General features: G+C 35.7%; 1 protein-coding gene across 5 annotated transcripts in view; it reads left to right on the top strand.

The window, feature by feature from the left end:
- The window catches only part of LOC101897880 (tyrosine-protein kinase Dnt), a 212,722-nt gene that overhangs the window by 152,453 nt on the left and 36,134 nt on the right, over window positions 1–24,135 (top strand). The gene's annotated exons all lie outside the window — the stretch shown is intronic.

Genomic DNA, 24,135 nt, shown 5'->3' on the forward strand with positions numbered 1-24,135 from the left:
CGGAAATAAAAGCAATTATAAAATATTTTACTGATAAACAATTGAATGAAGAAAAGGCACATTGGGGGATTTTTCAAGTGTGGAAAAACAAAGTTGGCTTGAAACTAAAATACATTGAGAAGAGTAGTAGCAGTAAAATAAGGGATTTTTATATTGGGCTGGAAAAAAACGTTTCAGAGCCAAAAAAAAAGATATTTTCTTTAAAGTTATAAAAAAATTAAAATTTTGTAATCCTTTTTATTATACGCCTTCTAAATAAAATGTGATGGTATATAAATTCCATAATTCCGCTTGCAGCCCCTCGAAATACTCGTTCGAGTTCCTCGAAATACTCGTCCGAGATCCTATATCGTCTTATTTCTCATCAGCATGAAGTTCTAACTCGATTTTGTTATGAATGTTTGTCATTTTGTGTTTTGACATCAGAAAGTGACGCATTATTTTTTTCGAGCTTTTCCATGTTGCTTGTTATTTGAAATGGGCCATGACTGTCCCAGTTTAGACATCACATCGGGATTTTTTCATTTTTATTCTCTCAGCCCTATAGCTACGCAGGGTTTATATCATTCAATACGCCGAAAATGTCTGTATGTCTGGTTGATACGCACCATAGTTCTTGAAACGATTTTTCTGTTTATCTTAATTTTTTTTCAAACTTAGATCAAATTCGAATATGGGTAATTTCGGCCCACTCTTCCCCCTTCTTGCAACAATTTACAAAATCGTAAAAATTTTTTATCCCATTGAGGTCAAAGGGAGTATGCGATTTCGATCCAACTCGGTATTCCTTCTAGTACCTCGCACCCAAAGGTTCAAAATTGTGAATAATAAAAACGTATAAAATGTGAAAAAGAGGGGGTGATTTCAACCAACTCTGGATCTGGTATGAAGATAGTTAGAAGGTACCAAATATACTGGTACCTCCCCCTCAACGGGTCCAGATTTGAAATGGGCATAAAGTCAGATTTCAAAAATTTTTTACCAAACACAAGATATGATGTGAAGTTTGGATATAGCGGAACCAGCCCTTCAGACATCTCCCCAAAGGAGTCAAATGGGTATAACAATCATGACAACTATAACCTCTTTCTGCCAGAAATGTTTAAGATAGATCTATAATTTGGCTATGGAACTGCATGTAAGGTTCCCATTTTGTAGAAAAGGTTCAATTTAGATCCATTATTTTGTATGGTCCCATATAGCCCAGGATATTCGTAAGTTCGAAGCTCCAATTCAAAATTAATTGTAATATGCTATTAATAAAAACAATTTCCCCCGATCTTTTTCGCAATATCGGTTGATATTTTGACATAATCCTTAAGCCATTTTGCTCCTCTGATCGATTTCTCGAACATTGAAAACACCTTTTAAAAAACATATTTCTATATGAAAACCGTAAAATTTTAAACACATTTTTGTGTAGGTATCCTTACTTAAAATATCCGCCTCCCCCTAAAAATACCCTTTCCCCTCAATGGTAGGTTAATTTCTGAAACCCATATTTTTGGATACTCTTTAAATTATTTTTAAAAATAACCCATAATAATAAAGTAATGATAAATATGAAAAGTAAAAAAGCTGGACGGAACTTTAAATACCCTCCACCATTTGGAACGAATTTGGCAATATTCAAAAAAATAAAATCCGTTAAAAATTCTGTTCAAATCTTAAAAATACCGAATGTAGCCGTTATATTAGGGCCTTAACGACGACGTGGACCTCCATAGACAAATTTTGTCATAAGTCATTACAATATTCAAATGCGAAACTAAAAAAATCTTTGAAAAATGTCGCTAACATTATCAAAATACCGAATATCGGGAGGTACTGTTATATGAGGGCTATTACGAACTTCAAATACCAAATGTGAAACAATTCCGGTGAATAATGTCGCTAAAATCATCAATATACCGAATATCGGGAGGTACCGTTATATGAGGGCTATACGAAGACGTGGACTGCACAGAAAACTTTCTGTCATAGGCTTTGAAACATTACCGGTGAATAACGTCGCTTAAATTACCAAAATACCGAAAATAGGGAGGTGCCATTCCACTTCAACCTACTTCATTTCGTTCGGAAGCTAGAGTGAAGGGCGGACATCGCTCCCCCACAAAGGGTCAAATTCCGGCTTCTGGAAAACGAAAATTTGGAATTTTTTCTGAAAAAATTTTGACATCAGTGGGCCCAAATTACCCTAAAAAAATATTTTTTTCAAAAATAAAAATTAAATTACAAAGAAAATGGATTAAAATTTTTTAACTTAAAAAAAACCTTATATTTTTTTAATTAAATGCTTATAAAAAAATATTTTGCAAAGTTGCAATAACCTCTTAAAATTAATTAAAATTTAAAACACAAAAATACTATCCTAACACACATTTCTTGCTGCTTACACTTTCAAATTTTGCATTGAAATATATTTGATTATTTAAAATATGAACGTGGTTCGGTCAACCCTTTATTGTTGGATCAGTGCTCCCTTTTTATAAAAAATGCTCCACATTTTGAGAATCCAAAACCCAAGTTTCAGCAAAATTCGGCTTATAAAAACTTCTATATGCCAGGACCCGAAATATAAATGTAAACTATTTGAAAATATTGTTTAAAAGTACTTCCATTGTCCGCCATGGGCATAAAAGATAACTGGCTAAATTAGCTTGACGTGATACTAGACAACAGCCTCCCCAAATAGTTGCGATAACAAGCAAGTCCCTTCCTAGCTTTTGGGCAAAAAAATTAAAGGCCATCTTTGATTTGTTTTATTTTATTATTTTTATTATGAGTACTACTTAAATTCGTAGCTTTTTCGTTTTCATTTTTCATTTGTTTTTAGTTTTTATTGAGGTCGTTGGGTTACTGGGCGAGATTTGAACTCCTTGATTATTGGTTGCCTTTCTCTGTGGGGCTTCTTGTTTCTTCTTTTTTCTCTTTTTGCACAACAAAAAACTAATATCCGGCAAATTCTGATGGTGGAAGTCTTAAGGGCTGGCTTTTTTCTATGGTCGGTGTTGTTGTTCTGTTAAGCTGTTTTGAAATAAAAATATTTAAATTTTCAACACGTGCCGGTGTTTAAATGATTCTGTTTTCTCTTTATATCGCAACGGCAGACCAATGTTGTGAGAGTGTGTGCTTCGGGTTATGCCAGGAAGTCTGTTACTCGAGATCTGTAAACTTGAAAACGTGCCAAAGGCGATTACTTTTATGACTACTTGCATGTATACAGATGAATGAATGTACAAGGCTGCGATAGATACACTTGCTCTGCTCTGCTCGCTCGTCCGTCGTCTGCTCAATGGGCCAGCAAATATTTATACGCCAATATAATATTTCCCGGCAAATCGACTCGCTGGCACACGCACACTGCCACCACCACCACCACCACATACTTAAACAACATTGTGAACAACAAACCCGGTTTTTTTGTTTGCTGTGCATTGCATCCTTTTTTGTTGCTACTTACCTCAGCCTCAGCGAACGGATAAACGTAGCGGAAAACACCAAAAGAACATTTCCACTTAAAACGTTTCGGAAACTTCGCAGTAACTGATGTTGCTGCTGCTATAGCCGCAGTATATTGAAGCGGGAATTTTTTATCCCATTGTAATTCACTCGAACATTTGAACTTTAACTCTTTTTATTCAAGCCGCGTACAACGGCTAGAGAGTTCAGCCACCACACACACACACACTCTCACTCATCTATAATAGCTCTCTGCCAAAGTTATCCTGTAAAGAAATGGGATTGGGTTACAGGCGAATGAGCAGTTATATTTAATTCCCTTTGGGAGATTTCAACTCATATATCGCTATTTAATTTTCAGCATCCAAAACAAAACACAAAAAAAGAGCAAACGGCGGGCAGGGGAGGAAAGCGGACATACTTTTCAATACACTCAAGGCATGTTCCACTTTGGCTTTGTATTTGTGTCTATCGTTCTGTGTGTGAGTGGGCTAAATCGCTTTTTATGTTTCTGTTCATTTCTTTTTCCAAGAGATAACAGTCGTTTGGGTGTTCTTTTACAGCTTCTCTCACTGTGTGTGTGTGTGCGCCCCACTAAATGAAAATTTAGTTTATTATTTGTCCTTAATAGAAATTGTAAAGGATGGGGGATGGGGGGAGGGTTGTTTGCGGCAGAATTGCTTTATTATTGTGCATTTTATGCTTGCATTGCATATTTCAAAGCGATTTACTTAAATGCGTTTCCCGTTTCTTATGTTCCATTCTACCGTTTTCATTTACTTATGCCGCTGCCGCTGCTACACCGGCAAGATTGGAATCTAACCTCAGCAATTAAGGCAACCAAGTTTAAAGATACTACCAACATGATAAACGGCTTTTCTTTATTTCAATTGCATTCATAGTTGAAAGTGTCTGTGTGTGAGAGGTTGGCAAATATCAGCAGATGGGGAAGTATAGCCGAGTAAAATCAGCGTTATTTTAAGAAGATTTCTGTAATTATAATTTTTTTATTTGAAATTTAATATTAATAAATATTTATGGTCAAAATGTGTCCCATATATTTTAAGCTTGGCACAAAGTAATAAATGGTGATTTTTCAAGATTTCTTAAAAAAAATACAAATCAGAATAAATCATGAAATCTTTATTTGAAATGATTGTGCGTTCCATATAATTTGAAGATTTGAAGATTATTTTATACAAATGTAGACCGCGATTGAGCCCCAATTTGTCCATCCGCTGAGACCAATTTTGGAAAACTCTTTCCAACATTTCGGCCGGTATTTCACGAATAAATAGTTTAATGTTGTTTTCTAATGGGTCAATTAAAGCGGACATCATCTTTAACATATCCCCACAAAAAATAGTGTAAAGGCGTTAAATTTAATTATCATCGATCTAAGCTGTCAATTTACCGGTCCCGAATGTGAAATAAAATGTTCAAGGAACTCACCTCTCAATAAAAAGGTTGGATATCATTTCACGTAGTGTCACCATTTCCATTTCCACCATTCCCAGTTTCGTAACGATACGCAGCATCTTTGAAGATAATGAAGAAGACAATAATGCCACTAGCCCATAAACCCCACCGAACTGTGACTTTTTCTGGATGCATTGGTAGCTTTTGAAATGATTCTGGCCAACTCCAAAATCGGCAATTCTGCTTGTTAACGTATCCATTGAGCCAAAAATTAGCTTCTTAGCTGGAAATAAGAAGCACGCGATGAACTGTCTTAACTTTTGATAATATTTATTCAATGCCTTGCAAGCGTTGTTCGTTTGTAAGACGATTCATGTTTAATTTATAGACCAAACTGAAGATGTTTGACAGTGAAACAAAACACGAAACATTCGCTAGCCGTTCGAACCATTGTTGCTGAAATGATAACAGCTAAAAATCACCATATATCACACCTAGGTCAGGTTTGGAAATGGATAATATTAGTCCCATATACCACGCTCAATTATGCAGGGTGAGAGAAAAAACTGCAACAAAGTCGAACGCCATAATTTTTACATATTTTTTTAACTTTATTGAATGAAAGCAAAAATTGTCACATTTTAGAATAAGTTTAGATTTGCTCGAATTGGTCACCTTTGGCACGAATTATGGCCTTCAAACGTCCAATGAAACCGTCACACGCTGCCCGAATGTTTCTCTGCGGTATTTTGGCCCATTCCCGACGAAGCGCTTGCTTGAGGTGATCGACACTTTTGTATTTTTTAGTGCCAACATTGTTTTCCAAAATTCTCCAGACACAACAGTCCAACGGATTGGTATCCGGAAATTTTGGTGGTCATCGTGCGCTGGAAATGAAACGAGGAATTTAAGTTGGTTTCAGTTTTTTCATCTCACCCTGTAAGTAGATCTCTGATATTTTTCACAGACTTTGTAAAATGTTTGGTATTGAAATTGGAATATATAGGTTCAGTTATAGCCCCTATATAATGTTATTTTTTCGGCATTTTGCTCTAACTTCCAACCAAAAAAGTAGCTGTGTGACATTTCGATGTGTAGATTTTCCCCTGGCAAATTAACGAAATTCCAGTTGTAGTTTGACATTAGTTGTAATTTGACATAAAGGGTTCTTTGTGGGTAGATTTATTCATAATAAAACAATTCAGTGTAAGTCCACCTTTTCATGTAGCCCCATATAAGGATACCTCTTGGTCTACGGCACCTTGAAAGTTTCGACCACATCAAATTGGCTGTAATTTCACATTTTACTTTCCCAGCCAGTAGTTTAGCTCCTCGCAAAAATAAATTTAAGGTAGGTCTACTTTTTGTAAAACAGCCATATATGGGTACCTTCAGATTTTCAGATTTTCAAATAAGCTGTAATTCAATAGCCTCTGTAGGAAAATTTATTCCTCGCAAATAATGTATGCATTGTATGTCCCTTCCTTTTTATAGCACCTATTTAACATTAGATCCTAATTTATGGCATTTTGAAGGCTTCGGCCTCAATTTCCAGCAAAATAAGCCGTAATTTAATATTTCGGGTTCTCTTCGGTAGATTAACTTCTTGTAAACCAAATTTAATATAGTTCCACTTTTTGGTATAGGCTTCATAAATGATACCCCTGATTTTTAGAATTTTTAAAGTTAAGGCTTCAATATCCAATAGTAATGAAAAGACATTTAGGTTTATCTGCTCGCAGCTTTCAATGTAGGTGCGCTTCTTGATATAGCTCTCATATGTTCTTTGAAGAGTTAGGTGCCAATTCCCAAGCAAATCAATTGTAATTCAATATTTTGGGTTCGTGTTGAGAAAATTAACTTCTCCCTAAAATTATTCAGTATAGATATGGCCCAAAGAAATTTCCAAACTTTAGGCACTTTAAATCTCATAAATCAGGTTTTTTAAATTTCCAAATTTGACATAATTTTCTTTTTGTTTCATCTAAATAACATAATTTGTTTCGGGGTAAATACGTAATCCAAATTGACAAATTATTGTTACTAACAAAGGAAATTGTTAACTTAATTTATCCCAAACTCCCAAATACTTTTACTTCAGATTACATACTTTATGGTATTCCCCACACTCACTTGCTTTCTTCACCCCCCAAGACGACGCCAATTTATCGATTTATAACAAATTTATTACCAAGAGAAACACTTATCGCCTGCTCTATACGGCCATCCTCAAAATCCATAATTTTTTTAATAGAAATTTGAAGCAAAGTACCCACTTATCCTAATATTATGTTCGAAATCCATTAATAATGGAACTATAATGTGTTTTTGAACTGGGATATAAAAGACTGCAGACGGAACATGTGCGTTCACATTAGAGGGTATTATTTCCATTAGCTCACAATATTAATTATAGAAAATATGGAAAAACAATTATTTTCACTGTCAGACAGGCACTAATTAATTGTTATTTTTAATTGAACACCGCCAGCAACATTTAATATATTTTCCCAACAAATGAAGTCTTACTCTCCGTCTCTCTCTCTCTGTCTTTTCCTCCCCTCTAGCATAAATTACATATGTATGAAAGAAATTATATTAATAACAGTGTTTAGATAAATTATGTACATAACATTTATGGAAAATCATCAAAATTCGCACTGCCACACTTCCGCCTTTTGTGTTGGGTTTATATCACTTGTCTCTATCCGGACTCATATCTTCTCGCCATGGATTAGCATAAAACTAAATTTTCATTAAGCTAATCTTTGATCCGATGTGAATAAAGTCTTTTGATTTTCACTCATCCCCCCACTCTCACACACTCTCTGTATTCATATGTAGATGTGTGTGTGTGTCCCAACAAGAATACTTCCTTTTAAATAAAGTCAAAGAATTTTTCTGCTTGGTGGGCTCTTGTCAAAATGCATTAATGTCCAATTCAGACGACACTCATCTATGTGTATGTGGGTGTTTATGTGTGTGTGTTTTTTGGGTGTATAAGCTCATACATATTTGCCTGGACATGAGTGAATTGTGGGTTATCATTACGACTTGAAACAATTTACATGCATAAATATTCATATACGTATCTTTGTATGTGTTCCCTTAGCTGTTTGCTTATTATTGGCATGAATGGCCGGCCGGTCTCCTCTGCCATATATCCAGCCCACTGGGACTTACTGAACCCCAAAGTGTTGTTGGTGTTGTATCTCGTCGATTATGTGTGATTCATATTTATGCCTACGAATGTTTATGTATGAGTTGGCTGGCCTCAGTGCATGAGAATTTAGATCTTTAAACGTTCACAAAAAACATACACACACAGCTTCGTGTAGTCCCCTTCTCTCTGGCAAGGATAATTTCCAAGAATACAACACAACAACGCAAAAGCAACTCTGATATTCTGGCAAAAATTTGCCAACAATGTTTGCTTTAATTGTATTCATGTGTTGGTTGGTGTAGGCTGCTTATATATGCGAATGTATTTTGTATTTGTTTAGATTTCAATTTCACCCTCATTACTTAGTACAACGATACATACACATACATGCAGATACATATGTGAAGCCAGACATAAAGAAAAAGCTCTAACACAAATACCATCACTGAATTCCACCAAAGTCCCTTATGCTCGCCCCTTTCTACGTCGCTCTCTCTCTCCCCCCCCCCCTTTCTACGTCGCTCTCTCTCCCCCACTTCCTCCCTTTCCATTCAGGCCATTAGCCTTCAGTGCCATCAGCCACATTAAAATGAGGCATTCTTTCATTCGTTTTTAATAAATCCAGAAATTAAAAGAAATGCCAGGATAAACAGGCGACCCACTTACATAAACACATGTAGAAGAGCACCCACACACACACACACACAAGCACATAGCACAATACACACATTCCGCTCCAGACGTATGCATTGCACGGTTGGCTTAGACTACATGGAAGTAGCTTGGGTATGGGTGGTTAAATGGATGAATGGTTTTTGGCGTTTCGCTTGGTGAGAGTTCTCTTTGCAAATTTTTGTATTCCACACCGAACAGGGTGCCCCCGAATGTTGGCTGCACTTTCGTCATGCACACCACAACCCGTGTAACAACAACGAAGGCAGCAATAACAACAACAACAATATCTTCGAAAAACAATAACACACAAAAGAAGCTACATTCCTGCACATGGCTGCTGTTGCTGTGGCGAAACTTTTAAAAAGAAATAAAACGGGTAAAAATAGGAGGGTGGTATGATCGGCGGTAGATGATTGAATAAAAACGAACTTTATTTTTTCAAACTGTAGAGAGAAAAATGTGAAAGGGGGTTTAAAATAATTTTGTTTCCTTCAGAGCATTTCTACTCGATCTAGCACTGTATACCCGTCTTCTTATTTGGTAATCGAATAGAGTATCGGATTTGTTCGAGACTTTTTACATAGTAATATTTTTATCAAAATTAGACCAAGTTCGCAAATGTAAAACACTCGCTCCTTCTTTTGAAAAGTCTGGTATTTAGGCTGATTGTATAGGAACAGTCACTCAGTTTGCAGATTCGTGAGAATTTAAGGTTAAAAGAAGGCTTCACCTAGCTTAACTTTTTTAGGTCACATCAGGTTTAAATTTATTGCAGGCCATTTTGAACCGTTCAAAATAAATCGTAGAAGTCTTCCAAATGTCCGGCTTGTAGACACACAGAGCTGGGAATTTTCCCTTAAAATCTGTTCGAAGATGGACTAAATTTGTCCGTTTCTTGTGGGATACACATAGGCAATATTTGTCAACTTCTAAGGTTTCCATCCTCCATATTTTTAAAATGTAAATTCCGAATTGCAGCAAATAACTGTTTTGATTAGATACCCTTATGATGGAAATATGAATATTTTCTTTATACATTGAAGGAGCGGAAGATATAATTTCTGTTTTAACGTATGGTCACAGGCTGAGGACATACGCCTACGAGAGTCGTTTCTAAAAAAATGAATTTTCGCGTTCTTATGAAATATAACTCATCTTTAAACCAAATTCCTTTCGACTAGAGCCTTTAAAATACCCAAAATCTGCTCAGACTCTTACGTGAATGTATACTCTAGGCTGGAGAAATCTACTGTAGAATATTGCCAACTCTCCATAGAGGGTGGGAGAAAATAAAAAGTTACCCAAAACTACTTTTGCTAAACATCTCCAAATTTCGTTCAAACTCTTTCTATGGATGATTCCTTTTTAATTTTCATACCCCCCTTCGCAAACTAATTGCAATAAGTATCGTCGCTGCGTGCAGGCGGCGTATGTATGTAATTTATAAACAAGCCACTCGTCGCCAACATCGTTTGTCGTACTCAACCAGTCGAAACAGAATTTAATGAATTTCCAGACTTGAGCAAAAACAAAAACACAACTTCCAGCTCCCCATTTTAGAAGCAAAACAACAACAACGTCGACGAGGACAAAATTGACTTAAAGGGCAATAATGGCAACCTTTCGCTATGACAGCAATAGCGGGACGATGACTTTAGCCGGCCTAAACTACAACAGCAATAAAGCCATGCCATGGCATTCTATTATAATGAGTAGATGGAGTTTGAATGCCTTTGGCGTTAATGTCCAAGAAGGGTGGGGATGGGGAGGGAGAGTAGGCATGGGATATTGTTTCATGGTCTATGTGTGCGTCTGTGTGTCCCCATCCTGTCGTCATGAAATTAGACTAAACTGTAATTGTTGTCGTCAAAAGCAGAAACTTTGTTTAGCATAGTGTTGTGGCTGCTGTTGTCGTCGTCGTTTCGTTTCTTTTCAATTGACAATATGTGGGAGCTGGTTGTGTGTGTGTATGTGTGTTTGTATATCTTCTCCTTAATGCATGGATCCCTGTCTGTGTTTGTCTTTTGGGTTAGAGCGAGCTTATTTCCCCCCATTAACTCTGGCAGTCATTTGCAACATTTACTTGCCATTAAATCAGTCTATAAACGTTTAAGAATTTAGCACTAAAATGAAAATGAAATGAAAGAAACTCCAACAGCAACAAAATTAAAGGCTATAAATGAAAAGTGGCAATAAAGCAGGAGAAAAAACTCCACATAATAAAATTAACACGCATACATCGACATATGCACACATACACACACACATCCACATACCTACATCATTTGGAGAAACATTTACATCGACACATGCAGCCGGAAAAGGAAGTCAAAGTTATGTTGAGTTCAGTCGAGCTGAGTTGATGCTATGCATTTTGTTGGAGTGGGGGCCAGGGCATGCCTAGGGGGGTTTTGCTCTTGGCGCAAATGTTAAATAAACAATCCGCACATCTGTTGCAACATGACTTTTTGCCAGTTCCGTGTTTTCGCCAGACTAAATTGCAGAAGGCGGCATTGAATTGTTCGTGTTTTGTGGAGTTGCTGTTTTTGCAACTGCCTTCGTTGTTGTTGTTGCTGTTCGCTTTATTTCTCTAACATTGTATGCTTAGCCATAAAGTTTTTGCACGCTGGCTAATAGTCAAAGCTTTACATGATTTTCTAAATATTTACAGGATTTAGATGTCTGGCTGGACAACAAAGCGTGTGGCAGTTGTGTTTTGCTAAATAGCAGCTCAGTATGGGTAGCAGCGTGACATTTTTTTGTAAAGATGTTGACACAAAGGCTTCAAAGTTGAGGAAAGTTGCAATAAATTAAACTTTTTTTACTTGCAGAAAACTTAAAGATTTGATTATGGGGGTTGTGTTGTCTGCTTCTTAAAAATAATGCAATTTAAGTAGCATCATATAATTTCCTTTGTGGCGATCGAAGACTTTTCTGAAGATGTCAGCGAATGTTTCTACTTTCGCTGATTTTTTTTCTTTTGGGAAGAAATGCTATATCAATTTCATACTCAAAATACGAAGTTAAAGCTCAATTGATTGAAAATATGATCCTAAATTTGACGTAGAATTTCAAACTGTAACAAACGGAATGACTAATTTTTTCAGAATGATTAAAATTTAACATCTAAATGGCACTTGTAAAATATTTCCTGCAATATTCAAAATACTAAACACTAAATATCGCTATATTTAACACAAATTATTAAATAAAAAACAAAAATCTTGTTTTTTTAAATAAAAGCAATGTTAGAAATCGCCTTAAATCTAAATAATTTTAAAAACTCTTTTTATACCCCACTATAGGACTGAAACCTTATAAAATACATAATTTCCTGATCAGCATAAAATACGACATATTAATAACAATTAAAAAAACTGTAAGTTCGGCCGGGCTGAACTTTGAATACCCTCCACCATCTGGAACGAATTTGACAATTTTCAAACCAATAAAATCAGTTAAAAATTATTTTAAAATCTTAAATATACCGAATGTAGAATGTATTAAGGTCTATATGAATATACCGAATACCGTTATATGGGGCTATACGAAGACGTGGACCTACACAGACAATTTTCTGCCTTAGGCTCCAGTTTCCATTTCGAACTTCAAATACCAAATTTGAAAAAAAATCCGGTGAATAATGTCGATAAAATTATCAAAATACCGAATATAAGGAGGTACTGTTATATGGGGGCTATACAAAGACGTGGACCTGCACAGACAATTTTCTGTCATAGACTGCAGTATACATTTCAAATACCAAATTTGAGACAATTCCAGTGAATAATGTCGCTAAAATCAGAAAAATACCGAATATCGGGAGGTATCGTTATATGGGGGTTATACGAAGGCGTGGACCTACACGGACAATTTTCTGCCCTAGGCTGCAGTATCCATTTTGAACTTCAAATATCAAATTTGAAACAATTCCGATCAATAATGTCGCTAAAATCATCCAAATATCGAATATAGGGAGGTACAGTTATATGGGGGCTATACGAAGACTTGGACCTGCACTGACAATTTTCAGTCATAGGCTGTAGTATTCATTACAAACTTGAAATACCAAATTTGAGACAATTCCGGCGAATAATGTCGCTAAATCCATCAAAATACCGAATATCGGGAGGTAGCGTTATATGGGGGCTATACGAAGACGTCAACCTCCATAGACAATTTTCTGTCCTAGGCTGTAGTATCCATTACGAACTTCAGATATCAAATTTGAAAAAATTCCGGTGAATAATGTCACTAAAATCATCAAAATACCGAATATTGGGAGGTACCGTTATATGTCAGCTATACCAAAACGTAGACCTACATGGCCCATTTTCAATACCAAAAGTCCTGCAGACATAATATACATTTGAGCAGCAATTTACTTCATTTCGTTCGGAAGCTAGATTGATTTCTACCGACAGACAGATGGACATCGCTAAATCGACATAGAATTTTATGCTGATCAAGAATATATATACTTTGTGGGGTCTAAAATGTATATGTCGAGGTGTTACAAACAGAATGTTATGTTAAACTTAATTAAAACGGAATTGGTACTTAGTGAGCGTATGATACCGCTGCTCCGAAATATTTAATATTAGTGAAGGCTATTTAGTATTTTGGAACACTAAGCCACATTTTGTAACAGAGTTGGATATAATTTCTGCTTTCGAAATTTTGGTATCCTTCACCATAAAAGGATGAAAACTTCTGCATGTTTTTAAAAACAGTTTTGACTGGCAAACTATCCTACATGTCAATGCGCTTGCATGTACAATGCATTCAAACTTCCACAAATTCACATATATATGGTGAAATCCCTAGGACAAGATTCCTCAATAACGTCGCCTTTACGAAAAATATTCTGCCACAAAAGGCTGCACCCATTCCGAACTTAAAATATGAGTACAACACTCCTGTGGAGTACAATACAAAATCTGACACTGCTATAACTTCCCACACGTTGGTCATTTTAATTTATGATGACAGATAGAAAAAACTATAAAATTACCAACAACACAGAACACAACATTATGTCTCATGTAAACTGTTTTTTTTTTTTTGGTATTTTTCTTGCTTGTCTCTTAATGTCGGCAATATGTTTTCTTTGGAGCTTTATTGTGAGACTCACCTAACCCGCCATTCCCCCTGCCCCCCACACACTGTCGGTGTCTGCGATGAAGGAAAGTAATTGAAAACCTTGGCTTTATCCGAAACACAAACAATGAAGCATTTTTAATGTTCGTCTGGATGTGTACATCACCAACGAAAATGGCAGCAGCAACAACAACAGGTGCTAATTAAAAATGTTGTCGCCCCATTAAATCCACTTAATGGGCTATTTCCCCCTTGTACGCCATAGACGTTTTAACAAAGGAAACACAAACATCAAAACATCAACAATGGCCCTGACAACGACATACTTAACTTGGCTTGGAAAGAGTTGGCTGCTCTCGTTGGGGCCACCCTTCAATGGGGAGCAGTACAAGTCAAGGCATTTTCTTAATGCTCATGTTTTTGGCTGGGATGCACATAAACATAAGTCAGCGTCGACCTTGTCCCCAGGCTCTTAACCAGCAAACAGACCATATCTTTAGTGCCCCTTCCGCATACCTTCCTTCCTTCCTTCGTTCCAACTCATTGATGGGGCATTCTTTAGACAATTGAAATAAAAAGTAATGTTGTTGTGTTAAGCAATAATTCTCATTAGAAAACAAATGCTCATTTACAAATGTACTGACACTGCTTCGCTCCCCCTCTCGCAGACACATAGCTACGTACATCTAACCCTTACAGCCTTACATTGAAAACCGTGTGAGAATAACGAAGGAGTGTTTCCGGGAAATAGGTTCTGTGCTCAAGTTCAGTGTTGAAAATCCCTTTTTTTACCCTGATTCTATGAATGCGATTTGCTTTCATTTGTTGTTCTGCTTTTCTAGTTTTTCCTTTTCAATGAAACAAGGTTAAGTGTCCCAACAACAACAGCAACAAGAGCCAAGGACTACAGAATTACACACAATACAAGAGGAGAGTACAGAGAGACAAACAAACGAACAGATAAGCAAACAATGCCCCTGTCCCAACAATAGACATTCGAATTAAAGTGTTAAATAATGCGGTTGAATTTTCAATTTCCAGCTCTGCAACAAAGCAACTTAAATTAATAGAACACTTCCATTAGTAGTGAGTGGGTCCTTTAAAGGGCCTAAAACAATAAGAAACAAATTCGAATACAAAATAAGCGGATAAAACAGCTATTCAAGGCTGGGGGTAGGCACTTGAAATTTGATTCGGGATTAGGTTGAGACCATTCAATTCAATTGAAGAGAACATTTAAATTAGTCCGTCATAGCAGACTTCTTATGAAAGGCCATAAAATTAATCTTGAGGCTGTCTAAATGTCTATTTCATTGAGGGGACTAGAAATGCCGTTTGTTTTCATTCATTTGAAATTAGTCGTCCCCACATTGTTAATTAATTGGATTAGTGGTGTTTTTGAGTAAATGCGATTGTGGGATTTCCAGTGTTGCCAAAACATTTTAACGAATTCAAAGAAGTTATCTTTGAATTTCTATATGTCATTAGATATTAATTTAAATATTTTATGGAAATATGTAGATACATTTAAAAATATGTCAAATACGAACATTTTGCATATGAGAAAACAAGTTAAAAAAGCTGTAAGTTCCGGGCGAGCCGAACTTGGTGTTCCACCATTTGGAACGAATTTGGTAATTTTCGAAACAATAAAATCCGTTAAAAATTCTGTTAAAATCTTTAAAATACCGAATGTAGCTTTTATATTAGGTTCTATACGACGACGTGGACCTGCATAGGCAACTTTTGTCATAAGCCATTACAATATTCAAATGCGAAACTTGAAAAAAATTCGGTGAATAAAGTCGCTAAGATCATAAAAAAAACCCGAATATCGGGAGGTACTGTTATATGGGAGCTATACGAAGTCATGGACCTGCACATACAATTCTCTGTCATAGGCTGTGGTATCCATTACGAACTTCAAATACCAAATTTGAAATATTTCTGGTGAATAATGTAGCTAAAATCAAATATATACAAAAATATATAAAATACCGAATAACGAGAGGTACCGTTATATTGGGGCTATATGAAGACGTGGACCTGCACAGACAATTTTCTGTCTTAGGCTGTAGTATCCGAACTTCAAATGCCAACTTTGAAACAATTCTGGTGAATAATGTAGCTAAAATCAAATATATACAAAAATATATAAAATACCGAATAACGAGAGGTACTGTTATATGGGAGCTATACGAAGTCATGGACCTGCACATACAATTCTCTGTCATAGGCTGTGGTATCCATTACGAACTTCATATACCAAATTTTAATCAATTTCGGTGAATAATTCTCTTTCATGGGCTGTAGTATCCATTTCGAACTTCAACTACAAAAGTTGAAAAAATTCCGAAAAAAATGTAGCTAAAATCAATAAAAAACCGAATATCGGGAGGTGCCGTTATATGGGGGCATGGACAATTTCCTGTCATAGGCTGTGGTGTCCATTACGAACTTCATATACCAAACTTTAAACAATTCCGGTGAATAAAATCATCAAAATACCGAATATTGGGAGGTACTTTTATATAGGGGCTATGTGACGTCTTGGACCTGCACAGACAATTTTCTGTCATAGGCTGTGGTATCTATTACGAACTTTAAATTCCAAATTTGAAACAATTGCGATAAAAAATGTAGCTAAAACCGTTAAAATACCGAATATCGGGAGGTGCCGTTATATGGGGGCTATGCGAAGGCGTGGACCTGCACGGAAAATTTTTTGTCATAGGCTGTAGCATCCATTATATATTAGATTTCAAACATTTCCGGTGAAAATGTCGCTTTAATCACCAAAATATCGAAAATAGGGAGGTACTGTTAATGGGGGGATGGGGTGCTGTACCATAATTTGGACCTACATGGCCCAGTTACAATACCAAAAGTCCTGTAGACATAATATAAGTTAACGGCTCACCCTAATAAACATCAAACTAAATATGCAAACCAACTAGTAAACATTCCCATCATTATGCTGCGCAAGCAGTCCGACAAATCAACAGGAATATGACACCAGGGCAGTCATCCGCCACAAACACGCGCACTAATACCAGCGCACCGCAAGTGATGACTCAGCGTAATAACGAGCACGACCAGGCTGCAGTATAATATTAGTTTTAAGTTGAAGGGATTCATAATTGTAAATCCAACAAGAGAGGTGCATAGCACCGCAACATAAATGTTAGTAACAAAATAAAGAAACACCATAGCAGTGTGAAATAAACTTTAACTTCTAACATTAACTTATACATTTGAGTAAACTTTTGTTAACCTACTTCATTTCGTTCGGAAGCTAGAGAGATTTCACAGACGGACGGACATAGCTAAATCAACATAGAATTTTATGCTGATCATATATATACTTTGTGGGGTCTAAAATCTATATTTCAAGGTGTTACAAACGGAATGACAAACTAAAATAACCTCCATACCATGAAGATAACTTCCACTTACAAATGCAACCTTTTTTCTATGTTTTGCTTCAACATAATGACACTAGAACAATTTTTTATACCTTCTACCAGAAAATGGAGGACATATTCGGATGTCGAATAAGTTTAAAGTTCCTTAATACATAGCCAATTAAATGGCTTATTAAAGCATTTATCAACATTTGGGTTTATATCTGATAAAAAAATCATTTCACATACCCATCGCGAATAGTCTACCACAATCTTCATCGACTTTAGCCATTTATTTTATTTTATATTTTTTTAGTTGTTCTTTTTCTTCCTGTTGTCTTTTAAATCGACTTTAATGTTTTTCATGAACTCTCCGGCACATAACTTTTTACAGATGCAAAAATAAACGCAAAAAGACGACATCAAACTCAACTGCTCGAAACAGGAAGTTCTTAGACCAAACACAACGTTGGCCAGTTACAATTAACATAGTTTGGAGTGCACTCTGGAGAACGCTTGTTATTGTTGTTGTGACAGTTGTTTGTGTCTCAGTATGAAAAAAAAAAATAATAATATCACCCATCCCATTTCTCGTGAATAAAGACAAGTTTGACCCCAAAAAGATGTGGTTTGCTTTTCCAGCTCTCTCTCTTTTTTTTGTTTCCCTCTCGTTACTGCCGCCTTTTTGTTTCGTTGCAACAATTTCACTTCACTTTTATTTCGCGGTCGTTGTATCGCATTTGCCATCAGCTGCAACGAAATAAAGTCTACTTCATTTTCCTGAAAAAAAAACAGAAACTTCAACGCCATCAACATTGTCAACGTCATCTGAATATTCCACAGAAATGTGTCCGCATTAAATTAATGTATATAAATTCTTTTTTATTCTTTTAGTATGCATATACAGTGTGTGGCAAGGATATTAAGGAGGGAATAAAAAAGTAACGACGAAAAGTTAAATAAAATGTTAGATTTAAAAATTGATCCGATTATTTTGTTTCTAAAAGACTTTGTATTTTCTTTTGTTTTGTTTTTTTTTTTTTTTTTTTTTTTTTTTTTTGTTTTTTGAAGCGGAAACATAAACATGTAATAATTTGGACTATTTGACCAAGTCGGGCTCTGAATTAGCTCCGAATGTGATTTGTAGAAATTAACAGTAATTTAACAATTTAAGGTACAATTAAGAGGGAGTTGATATACATAACTGGATCAGCGTAAAATTCTAAGACCATTTAGCGATGTCTGTCTGTCATAATCACGCTATATTTCGAACAAATTGAGATAGAAGACTAAAATTTCGCACCCATGTGTATTTTGCCAGTAGGCAGGTAGGTTGAGTTCGTAAATGGGTGACGTTTTCGCAACATGTGTCCGTTTCTCTGTTGTAATCACGCTATTTTTCGATCGAGTTGAGATAGAAGGCTATAATTTCGCACCATGTCTGTCTACGGTTTCGTATAGCCCCCATGTAACGATATAGCCCCCATGTAACGATATTTGGTATTTTGATGTTTTAGCGATATTATTCACCCGCATTGTTACAAATTTCGCATTCGAAGTTTGTAATGGATACTACAGCCTAAAACTTTCGTATGCAGATCCACGTCTTTGCATAGCCCATAAAGCGGTACTTTGATGATTTTGGCGACATAATTCGGCGGAATTATTTCAAATTTCACATTTGAAGATCTTAATGGATACTTCAACCTATGAAAAAAATACTTATGCAAATCCACGTCTTCGTATAGCCCATATATTAAGGTTATTATTAAAACGGTATATTTCGGATTTTTTTTTCGATTTTTTTTTCAAGTTCTTTCGAACTGGTAGATGGTATTAAAAGTTCACATTTTATTATAGTTTTTTTAGAAAAATTTGGTGTGTGATGTATAGGAACTTCCCTGTGTCTGCCATTTAAAATCAAATAGATAGTGAGAGCGATATCTGACGGATTGCATCGATATATCACATCTCACAGGGGAAGTTAGACTTACACAATTATGACAATTTTTGAACTATTATAAGAGCTATACAAAAGGTGTGAATTTATATTGCCAATTTTCACACCAAATCCATGTGCATATGATGTAAATTGGCGATGTTTGGACTATATTCAATATTTTCTCTACTTCGTAAGGGATTGATATATTTTTTGTTTGCATTTCCGACGTTTTTTTGAAAATTTTCACAAAGAGTTTTTCATCTTCACTTTTCCTTCAATTTGGGTATAAATGTGGAGTAGCGCTAAGCTCATTTTTTATGAAAAGCTAGTACAAATTTTGCTGTTTTGTGAGAAGGGGATGCCTTATTCCACCAGATTAGGTGTGATGTATATATTACGATGTGTGAAGTTTGGACAACTTTAAATACAGCCTCCAGTGAATTTGAAATATATGTGTTTTTTTTTCCTTAAGGGAAGGTACCAGAAGTAGTGGACGTGTTTCCGTGCAGTTTTTAAAGCCTTAGCTCAATTTTCAAATCGCGTACATCTGTTAATTGTTATTTCCATCCAATGATTTTCTATATTGTGGATTCAAAATTGTATTTTTACTGATCACATAGAACATTTTTATGGATCTGAATAAGCAAACATTGCACTATGGGTTTTTTTACGTTTATTTTGGCATAAACTCTAATTTCAAAGCTATTGAATTGAAATTTGGTTTGTATGCATTTTTTATGCTTCCAAGATGACCTACCAATTTTCATATGATTTGGGGCACTATTTCATATAGCTGCTATATAGCCGATTTGGCCGATTTGACCCAACTTTTTTGTTTATGAAGCTATTGAAGTGAAATTTGGTTTGTATTCATTTTTTATGCCCCCAAGATGACTTACGAATTTTCATATGATTTGGGGCACTATTTCTTATGTAGCTGCTATATAGCCGGTCTGGCCTATTTGACCCAACTTTTTTATTTATGAAGCTGTTGAAGTGAAATTTGATTTGTATTCATTTTTATGCCCCCAAGATGACCTACGAATTTTCATATGATTTGGGGCACTATTTCATGTAGCTGCTATATAGCCGATCTGGCCGATCGGCTATGATGATTTGGAGAAACATACTGCTCATTCATTACAATAATTATACTTTTGCTAAGCCATTTTGAATGTTTAGTTTTAAATCGCTCTAGTTTACGGATGCACTTTGGCAAATGCTTTTTTATATAATTAACAAAATCCCTCACTTGTTTTGATATCAAACGCATTTGGTCTTCATTTAAACTGATATTATTGATATTCTGTAACACATATTTCACAAGTGCATCTTCTGAGCGATTGTTGCTTCTCCAAATTTCAATGAGCGATGCATGGACAAACAGATAAACATCTGCAAAACACGTGTTGGCACAAAATAGAACAAAAAAGGCTAGTTACTCATTAATTAACACACTTTTGTTAATAACTTGGCATTTATACCTTTTTGCAATGCTTTGCCATTCACAAGTTACACTCCACGGAACACAACTACAATTTATAGATTTTATATAAAGCTATACATAAACGAAACAATTCACAGTATTACAACAACAGACAATTATGACATAAAGGGCACCTCGTCTTAATTGTACATACCTGCACTAACGTTTTCCATAATTACACATTTTATTTTTTTCAATTTTGTCAAATCAGAAGCACTTGAACTTAGCTGATCTTTACCGCCAGTTGTACCAAAACAAAGTGACTTTCAAACAGCTGACTTTAAAAGCTCGCCAGCAAAAAGGGTTGCCACCCGTATTGATATTAAACATTTTTTTTTTTTTCTAATATGGGTATCTACATTTAGGAAATCAGTTAAATTTCAAAATATGAAACCAAAAAAAAAATGACTTTATGCCAAAAAATCATGCTTTTTACCCATAGTGCATTGGTCTTGAGGACTGCTGATATCTAGTCAAGTTATTAATCTACTGAGTAATTCAACTCCGCGATCGAGTCTGTCTTTTAGCTATCTCATGTTTTGTTTTTTTTCTTGTCATTAACAACTAACTGTGTTGTACAAAAACATAAAATAAAAACAAATCTACTGGACTCTTCGCAAGTGAGAGGTATATATTGTTGCTGTTTTTTTTTTTACAAATTTTCCTTTTGTTGTTATTAATGTGGCTGTTTCCGTTTCCCTTTGTATGTAGTGCGATCATAAGTATGTGTGTGTCAGAAATTCCACTTTTTTTGCGAAAGTGTTAAAACCATTTTGAGCAATTCCATTGTGTTCTTATTTTTTGTGTGTGTAATTGTTGTTGTTTTTCCCTCTTGTTCTTCTTGCTGTTGTTGTTGCAATGCATTATTTATAAAGTTGTTATGTTTGTGGCTTTTTCCCCTGTAGCTGTTGTTTCTCGTACGCTTTGATGTTTTTTGTTGTTCGTTTAGCCAGTGCTGTTGGTGTTGTTGTTGTTGTTTTTATAACAATTGTAGCTGCTGTTGATGTTGAAGAAACCAAAACCAAAGAAGAACAACAAAAACAACTGCAATTCAAAGAGACAATATTCCATTAGTCAGTCCAAAGTGCACACACACATATGCATGTGTGCATGCTGATGATGTATGTGTGCGCGTAGCCCCAAGAAGAAAAATTTGTTTGTGTGTGTGTGTGTGCGTGGCTCCCGTCAGTGTGTTTTTATAAAGTGCATAGCACACAACCACGTACACACACCCTCTTCGTGTTTTTCTGCAGTTTCTAGTGTTGTTCCGCACTTTAGCTACAACACCAACAACTCTCACCAATACATTCAACAACAAGAGCACAACAATAACTCGGCAATGCGTTTCCTTTCACCAGAGCCTAAAGCAAATGGGAATATCAGAGTCTACAGAAATGCAGGGATGAAGTCAGACAACTGAAATAGATTAAGGCAAATATAAGGGTCCAGATTTCCAAGTTTCGCTAAGTATTCCTATATATAGTGTACATATATAGATTGCTATATAAACAAGTTAAAAAGTGTCAGTTTAACCGACAGATGTATACCTTCAGCCAATGTTCCATTATTTAAATATATTTTGACTTGTGTAGGTTCGGAAGGAATGGACCAATAGCGTCCATTTCGTATCGGTCCTAAATAAATATGATATAAATATTACTTCGTGCCAGGTTTGGACTGATTCCTGATTCCTTCAATTTATATGAGATATGTGATAATTGTTAGAAAAATTTAAAATACCATATTGTCGAGGTACCATATATAGTCGAATACTTCCATTTTCATACTTCATCTAATTCAGATAAAAAATATTGGTTATGGCAAAATACCAGAAAATCCAGCATTTATATCCAATTTTATTTTTTTTTTGGTTGAGAGAAATATTTAGTTTTAAGGAGTTGCTGACTTGTTTCACAAGTTATGACAGATAAAAGTATTGAAAATGCGACCCTTTGTGGGTAAGATAGCAGAAGGGGTTCGCAGATATATGTCATCTTCACAACAGATCATGTGTTAGCAAAAATATTTGTATGTATAAAATTGGAAGCGTTTTTTGTTCAAATCTTGAACTCTATGTGAGGGAGGTACCAGAAGAAATGGTCCGATTTGTACCATATTTATAAAAAAATCTTGTGTTGAAGGAAATGTTGAGATGTAGCAAGTCCGAATGGAATCGGATGTTAATTTCGGGTATAATTATGGGTATTCAAATTGTTTACCCTTTGTGGGGGAGGTACCAGAAGGAGTAGACCGATATATCCCTTCTTCAGAGCAAATCTTGTGTTAGTAAAAATAATTGGATGTGTGAAATATGAAGAGAAACGGATTCTTATTTCGGATTTTATAATCGTTTCGCTTATTGAAAACTTTGTGGGCGAGGTACCAGAAGAAATGGTCCGATCTCTACCATGGTATGAATATTGAGATGTGCCAAATCTGAACGGATCGGATATTAATTTCGAGTTTTACTAACTTTATGGATATTCAAAATTTTGACCCTTTGTGGGGGAGGTACCAGAAGGAGTTGTCCGATATATTCAATCTTCACCAGATCTTGGGTTAATAAAAATATTGTGATGTCTGTAATTTGAAGACCATCGGAGTCTTACCTCACATTAGTTATATTTATTAAAAATTTTGACCCTCTGTGAGGGAGGTACTTGATGGAGTGGGCCGATATTGTCCGTTTTCTTACCTGATCTAGCACTGAGGCAAATGTTAGGATTTGCAAAATTTGAGCGAACTCGGATCATGCTTTCTCTTTATCTGCAGTAAAATATATATTTTTTTTAAATTTCGACCTTCTGTGGGAGAAGGGTGGACGGACATTGCCCCTTTCCGAAGTTGATATACGTTTGATAATAATATTACGATGTACCAGGTTTGGGCCAAATCGGAGGTATTGTGCGCAACATCCCGTATACAGACAGATGGAGGGACGGACATCGCTAGATCGTCTCCAAATGTCCTGAAACGGATTTGGTCCAATGAGACCTAGGGTCTGAAATCCGTTATTTCGATGAGACACGTTTTGGCCGTATCAATTGACATATACCCACCCAAGCCATATGGCTGAGGGTATAAAAAATATGACACACGATATAAAAACTCACCCCACTTGATTACACTCTAATATACATGTTGTGCCCCCCTGTGTAAAAGGACATGTGAGCATGAAAAAGTGTGGCTGGGTGTATGTGTGTGCATGTATAGTCGTGCGTGTTGGTGTATGTTAGTTTTCATGTAAATTTTTTTTGTGTGGTTTTGTTATTTCGGTCGTTTGTTATGTTCATTCTAAAGAAATCAATGTGTGATGTTAAATTAGGTCAGTTCCCTGCTCACTCTCGCTCTCACTGTGCCCTTATCTCCGCTCTCACCCTCCCAGCAACAGCTTTCCGTTCAGTTCAATTGTTGTACGGGTATATTCGTAGTCGTCTGCATATTTGAAAGAGCATTAGAATTTTTCATTTCTGTGTCTCTGGAT

Source organism: Musca domestica, unplaced genomic scaffold (genome assembly GCF_030504385.1).
Source record: "Musca domestica strain aabys unplaced genomic scaffold, Musca_domestica.polishedcontigs.V.1.1 8, whole genome shotgun sequence".
Taxonomy (NCBI): Eukaryota; Metazoa; Arthropoda; class Insecta; order Diptera; family Muscidae; genus Musca; species Musca domestica.